The sequence below is a fragment of the Arachis ipaensis genome, chromosome B06, assembly GCF_000816755.2.
Source record: "Arachis ipaensis cultivar K30076 chromosome B06, Araip1.1, whole genome shotgun sequence".
Taxonomy (NCBI): Eukaryota; Viridiplantae; Streptophyta; class Magnoliopsida; order Fabales; family Fabaceae; genus Arachis; species Arachis ipaensis.
Genome location: NC_029790.2, coordinates 96,540,502 through 96,549,909, shown reverse-complemented (window position 1 = coordinate 96,549,909; position 9,408 = coordinate 96,540,502).

The following is a 9,408-nucleotide window of genomic DNA, read 5'->3' as shown; positions in this document are numbered from 1 at the left end:
GAAACTCCAACGTTAGTGGAAAAAGTGAATGCCACTAACGTTTGCGAAGCCAAGAACACCCACATTAGTGGCGATGCAAGCCTATCCTAACCATGTGTGAAGAAATCAGGTGTTACTTGATGAGGAGGATGGTGAATCACAAGCGAGTAGTAGACAACAAAGCTGGAAAGCTAGCATCAGTTCAGCAAAAGAGGATGGGGAGGTCAATATTTGCACTAAGTGGACAGCAAAATGGGTTGGTGACAACGAACGGAAGAGGTTTGAGGTGAGCCGCAAAGCAACCAAGGTAGATGTAGACCTCATTAAGTACACTTGCTCATGCAACAAATGGCAACTGACTGGTACCTACTGTTCTCACTCTAATTCATTCGTTACATTGTTTTGTTGTTATTGTCCTTTCTTGTTTTGTTACCATTGGTTGCTTTTCCTGCATTACCACAGGCATGCCTTGTATACATGCACTTGCTGCTATTAGGAAGAGATGTGACATGCCACAAGACTATGTGCACCCCTGGCTTTGTATGGAGTCAATCAACAGGACGTATGCACACTGTATTAAACCTGTACCAAGTACAAAATTTTGGCCGAGATCTGAATTCTCACAGCCAGACTCACCTATCATCAAACGACCAATTGGATGGTAAAAGGTTCATTATAGGTAGAAAGATCCTGTTGAGCCATTAATGCAAGGGGAAAAATTGAAGAAGTCAATCTCTATGTCTTGCAGCAAGTGTGATGAAAAGGGCCGCAATTACAAAACTTGTAAGGGATCTCCTTCCAACCCCAATTGGAAGCCGAAGATAAAGCAGCCTAAGAAGAAGGGAGCTAGCACCTCCCAATCACTAGTGGTGCTTCCTTATCACAATCAGCTCTCCTACCAGAGGTAAGATCACTTTAATTATCATAGTGTTTTTGTTTATACACCATACAAGCCTAACAGTAAATTAGTCCTAGTAAATTGGTCAGGGATTACTTTATCTTAGTACTATAGTGGTCATGGATTAATCTGTCTTAGTATACTATTCATTAGGGACTAATCTGTTTTAGTATTAATCTGTTAATCTGTTACACTACTATGCCCATGATGCTTCTAACAGCTAACCAGGCAGCTCAACAAGCCAGCACCAAACCCTACTGTAATGATGCATTTGTTTGTCATTGTAATCTGTTTGATATATGCATTGATTAAATCCCATGTGATGTGCTTTATGTTTTGTCATATTTTGGTGTCCTCCCACTCCAGGTTATAAATGCAGCTGGCCCAAGTCCTCCAAATTTTGCACTAGGTCCAACAAGAGTGACAAGATCCACACTTGTGATAGCACCACCAGGGCCAACAGTTACTCAAGGCAGGCCACCGGCCCCAACTTCAAGCCGTCCATTTAAACATCCAGGAAAAGCTCCACCATGGTCAATGACACAAGTCGCCCAAAACAATCAAAGTTCAGACCAAAGCAGAAGATTTTCAGGCCGCCAACTCTACTTGCTCAAGAACCAATCCCATCTAACACACAGCAGGCAGCACGAGTTCAGGAACTTCTCTAAGGACTAACTCCATCTAACACACAATCTGCTGTACAGAATCAGGAGGCTCCACCACCAACTTTACCAAATGCATTAACATCTAAGGATTCAAAGGAATGAAGAGTCATGTCATTATGTTATTTTGGGATAAATGTGTGCTGTTGTAATGGTTAATGGCATATTCTAGATACAATTTTTCTTTTTTGTTACCTGTTTTTTGGTTACCGGTTATTGGTGTAAACCCCACTAAAATTAGTAAATAATTAGTCAATAAATTAAATTTCAATTAGGAAGATTAAAAATGTAAATCTAATATCAAAATAGGATAGAACTCTTTAAAATGAGAATTTTAACACTAATTTCGAAAAATTTGGTCCAAAATTGGATTGGATGGGCAGAACCAGTTGAACCGGATCCAAACCGGGCCCATGGGTCCAACCGGACCCATAACTTAAAATGGGTAGTGCCATCTCCTTCCCCATTCAGCAACAAAACACGCTGAATACAGCAAGGGGGAAAGGAGAGCTGCCAAACCCTCATCATCCCTTCAATCCACCGTAACTTCTCTGTTCGAGCTCCGATCGCTACATCGTTTGCGGCCACGCGTCCAGCGTGTCGAGCTCTACATTTCTATCAAATCAATTCTATGGGTAAGCCACAATCCCATCTTAGATTCTCTGCCCCCTTTTTATTTGTGAAATTGAGCCCTTGTAATGAGATTTTGCCAAATTCGGTATTCTAGGTTCGATTTAGCTTGCGGAGCTTATCGGGTTTGAGTTGCTATGTGTGTGGGTGCGGTAAGGATCACCTAAACCTAAGCCAATTTTTATCTTATTATGTGAATTTTGAAATTGAAGTATACATGTGTAATAGGTGTGAATTAAGTATACATATATGCATTGGAATTGAATTATGGACATTTAGAGGCTTGGTGGAAGATTGGTGCTAAGGTTTTGATTGATTTCTCAAGCTTGTGGGGCTGTGTGTGTGACTAGTATGGCTGCCTTGGACCAAACGTGGTGATCGGCCAAGGTATGGTTTAGGTTTCGTGCATTTAATATGTAATGCTCTGTGAAAACTTAGGCTAGATGACCGTAGGATAGGAATGAATGTTTGAATATGTAAATGGCTTAGTGTTTTGTTGATACACCTTGAACAAGGTTAGGTTTTGGTTTTGTTGTGGATGTTGGTGTTGGAATTAATCAGTATGAGTTTATTGGAGTTGATGATGATGAGTTGATGATGTTATTAATGTATGATGATGTAATTTTGTGGTTTGTTGCTTGTTGGTTGGTTAATGATGATGAATGGAGGATCTGTGATCATGGCAATATAATGATATGGTTGAGATTGAGTGATGTTTATTTGAATTTGTTGGTATTGATATAATGAATAATGATGTGATGATGGTTGGAGAATTTCATGATGATGACAATATGTATATATAGAATAATATGTTAGTTGTGATTAAAACTTGTAAGGTTGGATTGAAATAAGATGTTAATGAGCTAAGGATTGTTGTGCTATTGTTGAGGGTAAATATATTGATGGAAATGAATATGCTGAATTGAGTGGGAATGAATTTTGAAAAGAAAATGAGGTTTGAAGTCTTTTTGAAAAACTTGGTTTTCGGCGGTTCATAACTAGATCCTCAGATTTCGGTTGGAGGTTGAATTTGTTTTAACTCAAAGATGGTTTTGCAAGCTTTTGAACGGTATAAACTTTGTGAAAAATAGAATTTTGAAGTAAAAGTTATGAATGTCGGAAGTTTAGGTGTGAATTATGTGTCATGTAGGTGGATATAACAATTTTCTGGGCATTATGCAGCTTTCTGGGTGAACTGTGTTTTTTTGAACAATGTACGCCCACGCGTACACATGGCATGGAACTTTAAACTGCGCATGCGCGAGTAGCCCATGCGTGCGCATGATGAGCTAACATACATGACCACGCGTACGCATGGTAAGGGAATGCGCACGCGTGCTACCTTTTCATACTACTACAAGTACGCGTGACCCACGCGCACGCATGTCCCCTGCTTCTTGCAAAACTGGATTTTTGTGTTTTAAACCAGATTTTTGACTTCTAAACCTCCATTTTCATCCTTTTAGATATAAGGTATAGTACTAAGTCCAGTAGCTAGTTGAAGCTAGGGAAATAAGGTAACTTGGAAATGAAGAAAGGAGAAAAATATGAGGAGTTATAAGACAAAGAGGTAGATATTAAATGAAGTTATGATGCCATGGCTATGATGAATGATTATATAATGATTATGAATATTAAACGGCTTTTGAATTAATGATATCTGAGATACAAGTTTCCTTGGGTAACAGAACCGTGGCTTGCCACCACATGTTTCAGGTTGAAACTCGATACTCTGTTGACCCTATATCGTAAGTGATGCCAGGGCATCTTGGCTAGTTTTACTAGCCATTTTTTGTATGCTTTAGGTTGGTTTCATGCATTTTCTTAGGAAATAAGCAAGTATTTGGTTGAAAATGCATTCATACCATGATTCAAGCAAACATTGTAAATTTTGAATAATTTCATGAGAATTATGCATGAATTCAATGATAAAATGGATGATGCATGATCCCATGATTAAGAGCAAGACTTTGATGCACTTTGTTTGATTGATTTCAGGTAACAAGAAGCAGAGAAGAGCCACGTTAGTTGCTACGTTAGTGCCACTAACTTGGCTACTAACGTGGAAGGAAGGAAAGTTGGAACGTTAATGGCATCAACTTTGAAGAAGGAGCAGCGTTAGTGGCAAAAATGAGTGCCAATAACGCTAGCAAAGGTGCAAGAAGACCCACGTTAGTCTCCACGTTAGTTACATTAACGTGGGAACAAACGTGGAAGGAAAGGGAGATGCCAACGTTAGTAGAAAAGGTGATCTCTACTAACGTTTGCGAAGCAAAAAAGACCCACGTTAGCTTCCACGTTAACTACATTAACGTGGGAACTAACGTGGAAGGAAAGGGAGATGCCAAAGTTAGTGGAAAAGGTGATCTCCTCTAACGTTTATGAAACAAAAAGACCCACGTTAGCTTCCACGTTAACTACATTAACGTGGTAGTTAACGTGGGCAAAAGTCTCACCCAGCAGCCTGACCATGCCTTCTTCAAACAAGAATAACTTGAGTCACAAAGCTCCAAATGAGGTGATTCCAATGGCATTGGAAAGTAGGATTCCAGAGCTTTCCAAGAATATATGGCACTACATGGTGGACACTAAATTTGAAGGAGAAAACCTGCCCCGAAAGTGCAAAGATGAACATGGTATCAACCTGTAGTAAGGCCAGCTGACCTCTTCACCTTCCAAGAAGTATAACTCGAGTTGTAGAGCTCCAAATGATCCGCTTCCAAAGGAATTGGAAAGTAGACATCCAGGGATTTCCAAAAATATATAATAGTATGGAGTGGACATTAATTTTGAACTTCAAAACCTGGCAATTTTCGGCCCTGATCGCGGACGTTATTGGCACTCACGTTTGCCAATAACGCCAGCCACTATGCCAGCAACCCTGTCCCCTTCAAAGGAGCATAACTTGAGTTAAAGAGGTCCAGTTGAGGGGATTTTAGTTGCGTTAGAAAGCTAACATTCAGAGCTTTCCAACGATATATAATACTCTATAGTGGGTATGAAATTGGAGCACAAACCAGAGGCATCTTTTAAGCCCCAAAAATACCAACTGGGTAGCAAGTGTGACGTTAGCCACACTAACTTCAGCTATAACGCCACACTTGTAGCGTTAGTGTGGCTAACGTTAGCACTGACATTAGCACCTGGACCTCAACTTGATTCTCTTTCAAGAACCACCCAACCTCAAGGAAGCAAGCCCACAACTGTCAACCAATCAAGGCCACAAGAAGCATCTAGAATAGGAATTTTCATTTAATTATAATTTGCTTTTAATTTCATTTTGTAATTTAGGAGAGCCTATATAAAGGCCTTAGTTTTTACATTGACGGACATTCTGGAAGAGGGGGATTGAAGAGGGGTCTTTGGACTCCCTTCCCTTACACACTTTTCCTTCTCTTTCTTTTCTTTGTACTTTTCATTTATGAATTTTGAAGTTTCAATTTTAGTTTTAATCTTCATCTTTACTTTTCTGCACTTTCTTTCTTTTTTGGTAGAGCAATAATCAACTAACTCTTTTCATTGGGTTAGGGAGCTCTATTGTAATTTGATGGATCAATATTAGTTTTCATTATTCTTCTTCTATCTTTTCTCTTGATTTTACTAGAAAGCTTTCAATCTTCATCCAATTGGGTAGTTATTTTGGAAAAGAAGCTATGCATACTTGGATCTCTTCTGAACCTTGGAAGAGGAATGAAGAGATCATGCTAGAAATGCTTTCTCATGTTGGACCAAATTAGGGTTGGATGGGTATGTGACTATAACCCTATCAACACTTGATTTGGAAAAGCATGTGGTATAATCAGTGACCATACTTCATCTCTTCTCATTAGCAATTGACCAAGGAATTGGCTATTGATCAAGATTTGAGAGATTGAATTACAAGGAATTGTAATTCGATCACTTAAGATTGCCAAGGAGATCAATGAACGCATTGATTGAGGAAGAGATGAGAATGAACTTGATCCGGAGGATTGCAATATCTCTTGATCCCAATGTTCATTTTATTTTTAGTTCTTACATTTACTTTTCTTGCCATTTTACTTTTTTGCACTTTATTGCTTTCTTTACTTTTATGCCATTTACATTTCCTTGTTGCTTATCACTCCAATCTGATTCGTCTAACTAGGATAATCAATTAACCATTGATTGCTTAATCCGTTAATCTCTGTGGGATTCGACCTCACTCTTTTGTGAGTTATTACTTGACGACAATTCGATATACTTGTCGAAGGGGAATTTGTTGAGAGACAAGTTTTCTGTGAGCATCAAGTTTATGGCGCCGTTGCCGGGGATTAATTGTGATTAACATACTACCAGTTGATTGATTTACTAGATTAGACACTTTTCTTTTGTCTATATTTTCTTTTATTTCTTTATTTTCTTTTGCTAACCAACTGTTTGTGATATTGCCTCACTAAGAATCCCTCCTTTATTACAATGGAGATTCCAATGTCTTTTGGTGAGTATTGTTTGAGACAGAGCTTTTTGCAGAAAAGAAAGGAGCATCCATCATATTGTAGTCAATCACATTTCATGAGAAACTCTCCACCACCACAGGATGATCCAATTTACTATGCTCATGGTGAGTGGGAGTATCAAGAACATGAAATGGGGTACTTTCTCCAGCAACAAAATGGTCCATATTTTGGTAAAATTGATCACTACTCAAGTTGTGACTGGGAAGATCAAAATCAAAGAGATTTCACTCATTCATATCCAATTCATCAAGAGCCATCACCTCTCAATTATACAACCTCACCTTCAAGTTTTACATGCTTAAATTCTTCATCATTTGAGTATGCCTCAGCACAAAAGTCTATCCCAAATCCATACAATTCATTTCACCATCCACGAAACTCAATCCACTACCCACAAGAGTCATATCACTTTCAGAACACACAACCACAAAACAACCAATTCCATTCACAAGCCAACCCCGACCAACCATTACAACCTACCCAACCTCCTTTAGATAGACTTGCTAGGATGGAACTCATCATGGAAGAACTCAAAAAAAGTAGAGAAGAAGAGATACTCGCTAGGATAGAACTCCTCCTTGAAGAAATAATAAAGACAAACGAAGAGGAGAAAATAGCAAAAAGAGACCATGAAGAAAAATTGAGACAGAATGCACAACTCTATTCTGAAGAACAATTCATTGAAGAGCTAAGATTACAAAGAGAGACCACTTCACTCTCTCTAGAAATAGAGGAGTTCATTCAAAGGTCAAGAACAAGGGAGGAATCAGAAGAACAAGAAAAAGAGGCAGTCATACCAAGTGAGATTCATATGAAGAAGGAGGAGGCTGTGAGAGTATATAAGCCCAAAGATCCATACCCACAGAGGCTACTAAGGGTGACAAAGGAACATGCAAACTCACTCCCAAAAGGCTCAATGCAACATCATGCAGAAGAAAGGGAGGAAGTCAATCAAGGGAGTCCACACAACTCCAATAAAACAGAGAGTTGCCTAAAGGATGAGTTCATTGAACCACCAATTCAAGAAGCTCTTGATGAAGAGGATGCTCCAACCATCATACAACACCCAAGTACTGAAATCAAGGTGGTGAAGGCAATCAACATGAGCACTAAAAAGAGGATGGTGACCAAGAAAAGAAGGACAATATCTAGGAAAATGAAAAGGTCAACTAAAAGCCATCCCACCCCTACCCCAACAAGCAAGTTTACACAAGCTAACAACAAAAGAAAGCTTGCTGGGGAGAGGCACTCAAAACAAGGGGCATTAACTGGCTCCTCTTTCCTCTTGAGGTCATTCCTCTTAACAAACTGGAAGAAGAGGAAGAAACTCATGAACAACATGTCAAGCTAATGACATTAAAAGAGCGCTTGTTGGGAGGCAACCCAACCGTAGGTAACATTTTCTTTCCTTACATAGTTTACTTTCAATCATTTGACATATGATTGCATTCTAAGTTTGGTGTTGCCATGCAACAAAATGATTTTCAATCTTCACTAGGTATTTGCATCATTCTAAAATGACAGTGTCACACTAAGTTTGGTGTTGACACTTAACTTTTATGTAAAGTACCATGCCAACACCACTTATTAATGCAATTAAAATGTCTCTGTTTGTATCTCTTGTGCCTTTATTGTATCCTTAATCTTGCTTGCTGAAACACATGCATACTCACACTTCATTCTAAGACATTCATGATCCATCATAGACCCCATCACCACTATTTTAATTGTTGCTTGAGTATAAGAAATCATTCTAAGTTTGGTGTGGGAAGGGGAAGAATAGGAGGAAAAGGGCAACAACAATAAAGATGAACTACAAGGTGGTAAAGTTCCTTTTTCCTCTGACTTATTTCTAGCACTTTAAATTGCATGATTGTCCTCTATTTTCTTTGTATGCATGTGTGATTACTCCTTGTGAATAAGCATAATTTGATATTTGATTTGTAACATGTTGCTATGATATCATGATTATCATCTTGAATTTTACTTGCACCCAATATCTCTAAGAATGCAACAAAGAAATCATTCTTTTGAAAGGAAAATGTTGAAGAATTTTATAAATCTTAGGGCAAGCAAAAGATTAAGAAGAGTGGAGGTTCTGATTGTATGATTGTGTATTGAGGTTGCATATTTGTGAAAACTTGCATGGGAGCTCATAGACAGGAATTAAAATTTAGAAAAGTATTATGGAATTTCTCAAACATCTATTGATCCAAGAAGCAGCAACAAAAGAAAACAAAAGAATAAGAAAAAAAAAAGAACAAGCCCAAGGCTCTGAGTATCAATTACTAGGAAGAAAAAGAAAGAAACAAGAACTCAAAGAGTTATTGTCCTAGTTAAATGCTTGTGGTGGATTTGTGTCAAAGAGAGAAGCTTGAGCAAGTTTATCCTAAGGGGTGCTTCAACACCTAATACCTTAGACCAACTGGTTTGGGAGTATTGATTGAAAGCTTATCTTAAAAAGCCGCTTTGAGACATGATACCTAGAGTCGAGGCCAAGATACAAAAAGAAAAGAAAAATGCTAGAAAATAAGTGCTGCTTCAAAGGTGACAATCTATAAAGAGGATTCCATAATATCATTTGAATGAAATTTCTAAGATCTAAGACTTCCAAAATGTAAGGACTAATGAGCACTGGAATCCTTGCATAAGCATACAAATTAGAGTTAACCCCACTGTCACTTATTCACTTCACCCACTAAGGCATCATAAGCAATTCTTCAACGCATTCTAATTAAGAGAATTCTTTGTGCATAGTTTT